Source organism: Rousettus aegyptiacus, unplaced genomic scaffold (assembly GCF_014176215.1).
Source record: "Rousettus aegyptiacus isolate mRouAeg1 unplaced genomic scaffold, mRouAeg1.p scaffold_m13_p_15, whole genome shotgun sequence".
NCBI lineage: Eukaryota > Metazoa > Chordata > Mammalia > Chiroptera > Pteropodidae > Rousettus > Rousettus aegyptiacus.
The window spans coordinates 22,727,449-22,740,668 of record NW_023416290.1 but is presented as its reverse complement, the minus strand read 5'-3'; the positions used below and the strand labels follow the sequence as shown (position 1 = coordinate 22,740,668).

Below are 13,220 nucleotides of genomic sequence, written 5' to 3'. Positions count from 1 at the left end.
TCTACATTTTTCTAAGGAAAGGGAAACTTCATTTACCCCAATCTGGAGCAATCGTCTATTTTCACACTCACCGTAAAGCAAAACACACACCCTTTCCAAATTAGCCTCAAGTAACAAATATTCTGAGTAGGTTTGTGTATCACAGCGAGGCCAGATAGTTTAATCAGACAAGGTTTGAGGGGCTCTCCCTCACACCTTCTAACAGAGCCTCTCTTCAAAAGGCCTGTTAGAGAAAGTTGAAGAGGGCTTCTTTTCTCGGCGAGCATTGCCTGCGTGTGCAGCTCCACACAGCGTTCGCCGCCTGAAAAAGTCCATCACAGTGTATGGCCCCTTGCAGTCAGAGCCCTGAAGCGGGCAGCACCGGCTGGTCACCACCCCTGGGAAATGAAGGTATCGATGCGGCAGCGAAATGGCTCAAAGTCTAACGAAAACCTGGGCTTTACATTGTGAGTAAATAACCCTGCCTAGCTTGATTTTCATTCCCGAGTGATCCCGGCTCAATCGCGTTTCGCCTCCCGGGAACCAGCTGCAAGCAGTCGGGCTGCGGCCGCCCGCTGCGCCCCAGCTCGCCTGCCTCTGCTCCGCCGGCGCCCGGGAGCGTGCGTTAGCCCCAGGAGGCAAGGACTGCCCACCCGAACCATCGGTTCCGCACCCGCGGGCGCGCGCTCCACTCCGTGGAGGCTCTGAAGGAAAACTACCCCTGCGACCAGAGCTGGAGGAAGAGAAAGCTGAAAAATTCGCAGGGAAGAGAGGCCAGAAACATCTGTCAGCCGCTATCCTACGCCCTGGACATATTAGTATTTCCCTCCCCCTTTCACCCCCGCTTCCATAATCATTCTTTTTCCGTGCCTGGAGAGGCGGGCTGTGTTATGACTCCCCCTCCGTTTTCCCTCTTTATTACACATAGCTCCAAGTGTTCTCGTGGAAATGGTTTTGATCAGTTTTCCAACAGTGTCAACATTGTGTAACTCAATTCCCCAATCTCACCCCATCTGCGTCTGCACCCGTCCCTGAGTAAGGGTGGCGGAGCCCTCCGTGACTGTCCTCGGGACCACTCAAGTAAACCCTTCCCTAGGTTCGGTTGTTACAAGCAGCTGGAGAGGGCAGAAGTGGGGGCCTGTACGCAGCTGGAGCGAAGAGCTTGCCAGGCCTGTGAAGAGTGCGGACTCGGGACCAGGGAGTCTAGAGGGCAACGTAGGAGACAAGAGGGGAAAATGGATAGAAACCCCAGCCATAGAGCCGAGTGCGTTGGAAGTTGTTCTGGCTTTAAAAGGACGGGGATGGTCCTTCTCTCCTGCTGATTTTATGCATTCCTTATTCGATCCTTTGTGAAATCTGCCTCTTCCCGCCCCTCTGGAGTTGCCTGGGCTGTGGGCGGCTCGTGAGCACTGCCCTCCCACCCCACGGTAATGCAGCCTCCCGAGGCTTCGGATTCGCCCAGCTGTTTTTCGAGGCTTCCCGAGCACGAACACTCAAACGAACAGCGTCGGGCTGGATCCTCTTAGCTGCTCTGCAACGATTCGGAACCAATTCAGCAGCGTTTTAAAAGGTAGCAAAGCTGAGATACATGTTCTTTCGTTCGTTCTCTGTCTTTTTATTTTTCATAATAACCTGTAATTTCTGCTTGGAGAATCTAAGAAGAACCCGCGACCTCCTTACTGTGTCTAATCTAGGAATAGCAAATGGGGCTTCTCAGAATTTAAATGCGGTCCCCTAATTGCTAATCAAAATTATGGAGTCTTCCAAAATAGCCTTTTCATTTTATGTAACGAAAGACCCAACTCTGGCTTTTCTATGATACATAATCTGTATTCATATTCTCTCTCTCTCTCTCTCTCTCTCTCTCTCTCTCTCTCTCTCTCCTCCTCCTCTCCTTCCCTCTCTCCCTCTCCCTCTCTCTCAAGCTCTCCCTCTCTCCCTCTCTCCCTTTCCCTCCTCCTCCCTCTCTTCCTCTTCTCCCCTCCCCCTCTTTCTCATGCGCGCGTGTGCGCGCGCGTGTGCGTGCGTTTTCTTTCATTTTTATCATTAGGAAACTCGTTCAGGGCCACTGAAAAGTCAGGAGAGGCTTAAATCTGATTTCCCACGGATTCCTACTTCCAACGTCAAATAATGTTAGAAAACGTTGCCACCAAATAAGTGTGAGAGATTTATTTTGGAGAAACAATTAACCCCTACCAAAATATAAGGCGCCAGAGAAAAGAAGGTGAGACTGAAAGACAAGAAAGCCTTTGAATTCGTTGTTAGAGAAAAGTGCAATTTGGGGACGGGCTGGGGGAGGAGGGGTTGTGGTGGCGGGAACCAATACGCATACTTCAGCACCGGAGGGGATGGACAGCGTCTCCAGATTGGGCTGTGACCACAGGGACAGAACTGCGCTGCCGCTGTCACTGCCGCTGTCCTTGCCGCCACTGTCGTCGCCACCAGCAGCTGTGCTCTCTGCTCTTCGCAGCTAAAAGGCGGTGTCTCCTAATAACCCCCTTCCCATCTCCCTCCCCTTCTTTGATAGATGATAAGTAACCCTCCTATCCACCTGCTACAACTGCCATACAGAGCTCTGTTGAGTACCCTCGTTTCACAGATTAAACTCGTAGCAGCAACTTCAAGAATAATTTTCTATAAGATGTGGGAGAAATAAAATCAGAAGGGTGAAATCGAAGTTCTTAGAGGGCCTGAGAAACTATGGGCTCTGCAGTAGGGGTCGAAATGCTCAAAGACCACAGTTTTTGAAATGAAATGTTCATGGGAGGATTGCAATTGTTTTGGAAATAGCTTTGTGAAAGGAGGTTCCAGAAATAGTCAAAACCTTGTTCGATAAACTGAAAGACTTCTAATTCTTTTACTTGGCAGGTAAGTGATAATACTATTTTTTTTCCTGCTTATTTATAACTCTGACTTTTTTTTTCAAAATTTTAACAGAAAGATTATAAACAGTATTATTTTTTACTGGTGAATTAAGAAGAACGTAAACAATTTGATTTTTAAATGATTGTTCCTGCATCGTGATTTTAGGAATCTCTTGCCCAATAACATAGTTGGATGTTTTCTTCTCTGAAGTCTTTTATGTAGTGAGAATATTAAAAATTGTTATCTATATTGGCTTGCATAATTATAGTAAACTCTTATTTTTCGCAGTGCTATTCTAACATTTTTAAATTTGTTTCTGTCTCCCCCCCCCCAAACTAATATAATCTGGTGTTTTCTAAGAAGATTTATTTTTTGTCTTATGCTTGCAGTTTAAAGTGATCTTGTCTGTGTTACACAGTATGTAAGACTCAAAAAGTTACAAGTAGAGATGGTTTAACAACCCCTTCTATTATATTTTACATGATTATAATTTACCAAACAATGCATAGAAACAAACACATGTATACATATACACCTGATCCCTCTCTGCACCCAAATCCTCATGTATACCTACCTATACCTGTAGCATCTTAACTAAAGAAATACACACATTTTTACTTAGCGTGGGCTTTTCAGCTCTTAAAAGCTTAAGACTGCTTGCTCAAATCACATATGCCAGGAGGTACAAAATGAGAGGCTTTCATGTACCTGTTTAGGAGAGCCGGATTTTGATAGCATTCTGATTTCTTAGTTCTGCAAAATACATTCGTCACTGAAATCTAAAAACTGGTAGGGGAAGATAGGTTCTTGACAAACCATAAACTTTATAACATTTATTAAATCTGTTTTCTGTTGATTCTTATTTCTGGAGTCTTCCCCTTGAGCTTTAAAATTATAATCTTTCAAAGTGATCTTGATAAGCATTCTGCTTTAATAAAAAGGGTTCACTGGGTAAAGGTATTTACATAAATTTATAGCCCATGCCTGACATTTCACTAAGAGTTAGATCAATTCCAATGAGCACATTTAGTTCAGTGGAAATGACTAATGGGGATGAACTTTAACAATCATGAAAATACATATGATGCTATATGCCCCAACTGAAAATTACAGTTCCTTAGTTATTTTTTTAATTCTAGAGTTAATATATAACTGATGATAAAACACTTGTAATACATACCCTCCTTCTCAATTTCGACACAAAAATCCTCTGAGGAAATTAAGACTGCATTTATTGGTGGGCTGATGGGCCCTTGTTTTGTGTTGGCTGAGAGTAGCAGTTACATTCTGAGGAAAAATCATTCTTAACTGTCACTTGCCATGAAACTGCTTACTGAGCAGAAAGGAAGCTGAGGCATCTATGTCATTGAGCTGCTTGGGGGCTGTATTGCCCTATATAAGTCAGAAATGATAATCTGAGGAGGAGAAAATGTACCATTGATGTGGATTCCTTCCTAGGAGATATATGATGTACCCCTAACTCAGCCTAATTTTTTTTCTTTTTAATCTGAGAGATATGAAGGTGAAATTACTACATGCAATGATTAATGATGAGATTTACAGCATATTGTTACACCGATATTTTGGTTGTCAATTAATTAACATAGCCTCCACGGCTGGTATCTTATAAAATGAAAGTAGAGAAGGTGTTCCAGGAAGCATGCCTGGGGTACATGGCCGCAGTTACCTTCTTAGTGGTAGAGAGGGCAGGCTTTCCCTATGTATGGCTGAAACTGCACAAAGTAAAAGTTTCCTTTGCCTAATCCCTTTGGAAATTTAGTCATAGAAATAAATAACTCTCATTCACCTTTCCAAGCTCAGGCAATTGCTTGGAAAATCATGTCGATACTTATTTTGGGGGGCATGTTGTTACATTGAGATGGAGTTTTGTAAACCAATTTAATGCCCACCTAAATGCTAATTTCTAATTGCTCTCCCCCCACCAAAAAAAGAAGTGATGAATTAATGGAACCAAACCTTTTTTGCATTGAATTACTTGTCTTTAATGAGAAATCAATGCTTTATTCCAGGATATCTACATCCTGTTAAAGGAAGCTGTTTGTTTTATAGTTATTTTGGTCTGTAATGGAAAACAAATACATGAGGTTTGTGAAGTGCCAGACACATCAATTCAATATCCTTTTCCCTGTGAGGATGGTGGTGGTGGGGAAACTGTTTTGCTGGTAGTGTAAAGTGTCGTTGGCTGTTGTTTATATTTGAGACTCAAAGGAGAAAAGTGAAATAGTATTGCATAAACAGGAAAATGTAAAATGCATATAGAACCAGAGGGTAATCTGAAGTAAACCTCAGAATCTGTTAGATTACTTTTCTTCTGTCAACAAGAAATGGTGTATGGAGAGTGGGACAGGGAGTTCTGGCCTGAATCTTTAAATTACATAGTATTATAAAAACAACTCTTGTTTTACGTTTTGTGTAAACCATCTAAATGTTAACTGGATAGTCTAATATAATTATTGATACCATCAGATCATATTGGATGTGGATGTCCAGAGTTTGCCTTTAGAATTGTTTCCTCGAGTTTAAACTAAGTTATATACATATTTATTTTAAAAATATAGAAGTATGAGATGGTTGAAATTTAAGAAAGCCTTCAGTAATTTACTTCTATTTTTGTTCCGTTTAAAAGACATAAATTCCAGGCAAGTAACCTGCTTGTTTATCCAATTCTAAACAAGCAAGGCAAAAGTGACTAGTGAGGAAAAGTGTGTTATAATCTGGAAATTATTTCTATAATAGCACTTAAATGGAAAGAAAACTCTTATTTAACATTATTTTCCTGTTTAGTTTAGGAGAATGAATTATACATGGCATGTTTTGAAAGAAATAATGTGCTACAGTATAAAATATGTTATGCATTATGATATAGCACTACTGTTTGATGGTCAAAAGATGAGGGTTCTTGAACTGCTTCTCATTACATGTTGGACAAGTCACTCAATCAAATGAAACTTAGTTTTTCTTCTCTGGAAGAGGATACTTTGCCTGCCAATCGAGGCACCCAAGTATTTGTGGGATAAATGAACAGAGGCCTATTCTATGGAATATTGGAAAGACCCAAATGATACTTTCGAGTGTGTTTTGAAAACTTAAGTGCTATATCTTTGAGTTATTATAAATAATCTCCAAGACATTAATTTTTTTCATTCACCAAAAAGTTCCCTGCTGATTACAATGTGGTAGGGCATGCCTTTTACATTTAAGAAGTCTCAGTGTAGAGAATATACTTTTGTATTAATTCAGCATCAACTTTCTTATATCTCTTAATGGAATAAAGGTAGGAGCTGGATTAAAAATATTTATTATTCAAAATTGACACAACATTTTACACCAAAATGATCAACATGACCTAAGTTAATTTTAACTACTTTCATTTGTACCTTAAATGAATCAGTTGCTGCTTTTATGTCATAATTTTCTGGTCTATAAAGAGGAATAATATTTAATATTAGTTATATTAAAGAAACTGGCAGGATTAATGGACTCCAAAACTCAAAATCTGAAAACTCACCCAGAAAGCATGGTGCTTTGATTTCTAGCTAGTGAAGATGGAGTGAAGCATAGACAACATGGGCCTGATCTATGAAATACCCTGGAAATAATATAAAGATACAGTATTAATTTAGTACAAAGCTAAGATTCTATTTATAGATGTTTTCAAGAAATTTCAAGTTAAGCAACAATCTAATTTTCTTATTTATTTTTCATCAGTTGAAATTTAAAAAATATTTATGATTTTTAAATGTAATTTTTAAAATATTTAATCTGTAAGATTTCTATAGTATCACTAAAAATATACTGATGATACGTTTAGGAAATCTAAATTATTGTTTGTTGTAACAGTTGTTTCTAATATAGTTTTGTCATTAAACTATTTGACTACCAGGGATAGAAAATTATATAATTACCTAGTTATTGATACAATACAATTTTGAGATTTCTTTTTGGTTTTAATTATTATCGCCTATCGAAAAAGGAATAAAAAAGGAAAGAAATAACAGAAAGGAAAACAGAAAAAATAAACAGGAAGTGAAAGATCTTTAAAATAATGTCATGTGACCAAGAACTTTATCTTTGAATTATTATTGTGAAGCTTGTTCAACACAGTCTACACACTCAAAGTGTCAGATGATCATCTGAGGTTTTTATAAATTTGGCCTTCAAATTCTCAGTAAAGCTAAAGTATTAGTATTTATTTTTTAAATAAAAAAATCATTAAATCAATGCATTAAGATAGGGGCTAATGCTTTGTCACTTCATCACATTTACTATACTTACTTGCATAAATTTTTAAAATTAAAAATTTTAAAGTAGTTATAACTATAATTATCTTTAACAAATATATTACCATTTACTTGATTTAGAAAAGCCGAATGTTTAATTATTTAAAAGAATAAGTGCTTACTTAATTCACTATATGAATTAACTAACAGAAAGTGAGAATCTTTTCAAAATGGTATCAGAATTTTAACAATAATTTTCTAAATGTATAAAACTATTCAAAAGAATAATGCATTTAAAAAAAATCTCAAAGATATCCATCATGAGAAATAAGTAAGTATGTAAGATATTATTTTAAGTATGTAAGCATTGTAAGACATTATACAAGATATTAAGAAATTTAAGAATGTCCATAAGAAAACAATATTGCATGGTTAGAAATACATAAAACATATACAAATTCTCTTAGAGTCAAATATGACTTTCCGATTTACTAAGTATATAATCTTGTGTAAATCACTTTATCTTAATTTAATAGCTCATCTATTTCTTGATTACCTTGGGAAATCATCATGTTTATTAGAAAATAAACAAAATCCTCTAGGTTTAGTTGAGCTCAAAAAATTTCTTTTGCTTCCCTCAGACTATTTCTCTCATAAATAGTACCATGCTCTTATGGTGGAAAGCACATGAGGTTTAGGATCAAACAGATCTGAATTTGCATCCTGATTTTTAGAGATATACTAACTATGCAAACTTGGGCAAGGGTTGCGAACTCTCTGAGTCTTTATTTTCATATGGAGAACAAAAGAAAATTTCCACCTCAATATGTTGTTGGGAGCAGCTAATGTAACAGGGTATAGAAAAGGGTTAATGCACTGCTCACACACAGCGATAAATTGATCAAGTTGGTATTTGTCATTACTTAGCTTGTTAGGCCAGTCTACATGATGTGGCTCTGTCTCACAGTGGTCTCTTATTATTTCTCCATATAAAACTCCTGTCTTAAAAGTTGTCTTCCAAAACATATTCTGCTCACATTTTAGAAAGTTCTTTTCTTCATGCTTTGTCCTAGATTGTTTCCTTTTCTGTTTTCTTATTCAAACCCATACTTCTTTGCATGGATTGTACATTCAAATGCCTACAGGACTCAGGCAAGCTAATGAGTGTGGCTGGCCAGTGGGACCTGCAGCAAACTGCAGAGAGAAAGGCCACAAGAGGGTTCCTGAATCTCAGCTCTCCTCAATTAGAGAAAAACTTGGGGACTGAAAACAATTTAGAGTGAAAACATCTTATTTTCACCTAATTTAATTTAAACATTTTTTTCTTCATGGAACAAAACTGACTACAAACTGGACTCAGTGCACAGGTTGCCTTCTGTGTTTCATAACCCACACAGAACCATTGCCATTCTGATTTTAATGGCATATGCTAAAAAACAAAACTAACATATTTAGTCATAGTCTTTTTCTAGTCCTCTCTGTTTTTAGCTAAAAATGAGAGCATGAACCATGCCTTAGCAAACAAAACCAAAAACAAAAAAACTTATCTTAGTATCTTTTAGAAATTTATAAGAAATAAATCTCAAAGAATGATGAGTGGCTAAGATGAAATAGATACTCTATTTCTTTGAATGCTCAAAAATATTATGGAGGAAAAAAATATTTCATAGAACAAATATGAGTGAAGATAGATCAATGATATTCCATAATGGACTTCATTTCAGCATTTCCTTCCACAAATTATGTTGTTTTAGTCGATACTGTCAAAGATATTGAAAAATGCTGAAGATTTTAAATAAAATTGTTTTGGGAAATAAGCAACCCTATTATACACAATTTAATATTTTTGTGAAAATTAAATTTATTTAAATTTTATCTAAACTTTATTTCTCTATTTTTGGACATATATAGAAGTATAATAATAAAATAATTAATTAAATAAAGCCTAGAAATTATTTACATTATTTATACAAGCATATAAAGCCCTCAATAGGCTATTTTCTCGTGAACAGAATTAACAAAACTCCAAATGAAATGCAGTCTTTTCTTCCAATGTGTAGTTCCAGAATATTTACATAACAGCTTTACTTCCCTGTGCTTAGCTGAGCCAAATCACTGAGCTTTTTCAAGTTCATTAAGGATACATGTTAAGAGATTAAATTCTAGGAGCAAGATGGCACTCAAATAGATAAAAGTCCTGATCATCAATCTGATAATATATTAGAACTATACTTAATGAACATAGAAATTGAACACTTGGAACAAGGCTGATACAAGGCCAAAAAAAAAAAAAAAGTTTGGCATCTGATGAATTACTTAGCATTTCTTTTTGTAAAGCTCTCTGGCTTCTAACAAAGGGTTTGTGAGCTGTATAGCAGTATTTTGAACAAGGAGATCATTTATAAATGCAGTCTTTATATTTAGGAAATGATTATGGGATGCAGCTGCAGGTTTTAATGACTTTTAATAAAGCATGTTATAAAGTGAATTAGTACTAAATGTTTAACAAATGATACTGATTCCCCACATTATAGAACATCATTTGATCTATATATTGGATTGTTAAAGCAATATGTACATTCCTATAATATTGGTGGTTTTTAAATTTTCTAGAATATTTTGAAGGGAAGTTCAAGGCAAGATAAATATTTTAAAGGATATACCAGAATTTGCTTAACCTGACTCCTTTTAATGACTATAACTTTTCCTCATTTTTTTGGTATTATCATAAAAAATGCTTAAATCAATATTCTTATTACACAAGTATTTGCACAAAAGTTCTCCACACTCATTTATTGTCATTTGACTTGTGGCATATACAAAGGTTATATTATTTAAACTTTATGTAGTCAATTGTATCTGTAATTTTTGGGCTTTGTTTCATGCTTTAGGAAGATCTTCTCTACTCTGAAATTATAGAATAGAAATAATTCATGCATGTTTCTTACCAGTATTTTTATTATCTCAGTTTTATAGTCCATGCCTGGCTGAGCCTCTGCAGAATTTAGAGTCTGCTGGGGAGCCCAGTAATCATTTCGAGAAGTCCTGTCCGGACATCCTGTCTGTCTAGCAGGGTTAAATTTTTGTTTGTTTGTTTGTTGTTATTTATTATTTTTATATTTTTTGTTTTTCAATTATAGTTGGCATATAATATGATATTAGTTTTAGATGTACAACACAGTGATTAGACATCTATATAACTCACAAAGTAATCACCTCCCAAAACGTAGTACCCCTCTAACACTGCACGGTTATTATAATATTTTTGACTTTATTTCTTATGCTTTGTTTTATATCTCCATGACTATCTTGTAAATGTAAATTTGTACTTCTTAATCCCTTCCCCCTTTTTTACCTTCTCCTTAAAATCCACTTCCAACTGGTAACCCTCAAAATGTTCTCTGGAACTACGAGTTTGTTTCTGTATTTTTGTTATTTGTTCTTTAAATTCCATGTGTATGTGAAATCATATGACATTTGCCTTTTGCTAACATACTCCACTGAGCACAACACTCTCTAGGTCCATTTACAATTAAAATCATTGTTGATAGATATGCAGTTATTGACATTTTATTATTCATATTTTTGATTTTTTTTTCTATTTCTTCTTCTTAAAGAAGTCCCTGTAACATCTCTTGTAATACTGGTTCAGTGTTGATGAATTCTTTAGGTTTTTCTTGTCTGGGAAGCTTTTTGTCCATCAACTTTAAATGATAACTTTGCTGGGTAGAATAACTTGGTTATAGTTCCTTGTTTTTCATAACTTTGAATATTTTGCAACAATTCCTTCTGGCCTGCAAAGTTTCTGTTGAGAAATTAGCTGATTATCTTATAAGTGCTCCCTTATAGGTAACATTTCTTTTCTCTTGCTGCCTTCAAGATTCTCTTTTTTTCCTTTAACCTTTGGAATTTGAATGAAATGTGTCTTGGTGTGGTCCTCTTTGGGCTCTTATTTTTTGGGACTCTCTGAACTTCTTGGGCTTGTACAACTATTTCCTTTACTAGCTTAGGGAAGTTTTTCATTAATTCTTCAAATAGGTTTTCCATTTCTTGCTCTCACTCTTCTCCTTCTGGTACCCCTATGACATGAATGTTGTTACACTTGATGTTATCACAGAGGCTCCTTAAACTATCTTCACTTTTTCAGATTTTTTTTTTTTGTTGCTGTTCTGATTCGGTATCCTCTGCTACCCTATCCTCTGTATCAATGATTTGATACTATGCTTCATCCACTCTGTTGATTCCCTCAAATGTACTCTTTATCTCAAATATTACACTTTTCATTTCTGACTGGTTCCATTTTATACATCCCATCTCCATTTTTAAGTTTTTTTTAAATATCTTTGTTAAAATTCTTCCCTGAGTTTATCTAATTTTTCTTTAAGTTCATTGAGCATCTTTATAACCAGTGTTTTGAACTCTGCATCTGGTATGTTGCTCATCTCCATTTTGTTTAATTCTTTCTTTGGAGCTTTGTTCTGTTCTTTCATGTGGGACATGATTCTTTGTCTCCACATTTTGGCTACCTCTCGTGTCTGTTTCTATGTATTAGGTAGGACTCCTAATCTCCCAATCTTAGTAGAGTGGCTTTATGTAGTAGGTGTTCTGTGGAGCTCAGTGGCATAGTCTTCGGAGGGGTCCAGCTGTAGGCCAAGTTCAGCTGCAGTCTGTGCACCTCTGGAGCCATGTGGTAAGAGTCACCAAGAAATCCATAGATGGTTGTCACCTATCCTGGGCTTATAGGTGACTTGAGAAGCCAAGCCAGAAACCAAGGCCAGCTGTCACTAATGTAGAGCTTGGGGTAGCTCAGGAAGATGTAGAGGGCATGACAAGGCTGGATGCTACTTCTTTGGGTTTTTTGAGCCTCTGAGAGATTTTAAGAGAGTCTGCAGCAAGAACCAAGATAAGCCATTGTATGGAATAAACCACTGGAAATGGTGTAGGTGGGCCCAAAAGTTGGGAGAGGCAGAGTCCCAGGGAATCATCTGGGTGGAGAAACCTTTGTTATCCAAGTTGATGGTGACTCAGATATGCTGGCACCTGTGGCTGCTCACTGGGATGGGGAAGGGCTCAACAAAATGCCAGCACTTCTGTCTGGAAGAAAGCCACCTCTCCAGCCCTTGCCCTGAAGCCTGACAACTGAGTTTCTCCCCTTATGTCCCTGGAGCTCCTTGAGCAGCTGCCTCAGCACTGAAGCTCAGAGTGAGCGAGTCTGTCGGTGAGTAAGTCTGAGAGTGGGTCATTTAAGAGGAATGTCTGTGACTCCTGCAGCTCTCAGTCTCACTCAACCCCTGGTTTTTACAGCCAGAGGTTGTGGGGACTTCTCTTACCGACATAGGAGCTCTGACCTGTGGAGCCAGTGTGGGGCTGGGACCCCTCGCTCCTCAGACTGGGGAGGAGATTCTGCAGCCAAGATAATCCTCCCAATTCTTAATCGCCACACGTGGTTTGGGGCCAAACCATTTCATGTCTTCGCCCTTCCTACCAGTTTAAGGTGATCTATTTTTGTTCCTAGTTGTAGGGCTTCTGTTCAGCCAGATCTCAGTGACTCCATATGCAGATTGCTCTGTAGTTTTGTTATAATTTTGATGTAGTTGCAAGAGGACAGCTTCTACCTTATACACCATCTTGACCAGTCTCTAGCCAGGTTAAATTTTAATGAATGGGATTAGTGTATTATGCTTAGCTGTGCTAAACCAATAAAAATTATATTTATTTAACTGATAAAAAAGCTGAAAGCTTTTTAATTTCTACAGTATATATAATTATAAAATAAGACTCATATGCTAATATATAAAGATACCATATTTAACCATTTTAAATTATTAAGTCTTTCCTGAAGAAAGGTGAATGTTATCTGGTAGAAAAAAATATTTTGTTTGAAATAATCTATGTTTAGCACTTATTTTGCTGATGTTAAAATTCAAATTTCAATGTCAAATGGTCAGAATACTGATGAATAGAATCAAATGCATCTCATAACTAACCAGTGTTTTTTTGTACAAGTATTTGGAGGCCAACTCAATATGCAGAGTGATATAGTATAGATTATTTTTAGGACTAAGCTTGGTTTCTGACCTCGAGACGGCTGAAGTCTAATGAGTTAAAACAATAGTTAGAATCACAAAGTTCTTA

The 13,220-nt window shown here is 36.9% G+C and overlaps 1 protein-coding gene across 9 annotated transcripts in view; it reads left to right on the top strand.

Moving 5' to 3' along the window:
* Nucleotides 1–596: 596 nt before the first annotated feature.
* Nucleotides 597–13,220, top strand: part of SNTG1 (syntrophin gamma 1) — a 746,957-nt gene continuing 734,333 nt past the window's right edge. For 4 of the 9 annotated variants that reach the window (XM_036232861.1, XM_036232854.1, XM_036232853.1 and 1 more), the window contains exon 1: nt 597–1,549. The gene's annotated coding sequence lies outside the window, so the exon portion shown is untranslated. Of the gene's footprint in view, nt 1,550–2,022; nt 2,204–2,318; nt 2,848–13,220 lie in introns of those variants that run through there. The other 5 variants (XM_036232858.1, XM_036232857.1, XM_036232863.1 and 2 more) reach the window with 4 other exon arrangements.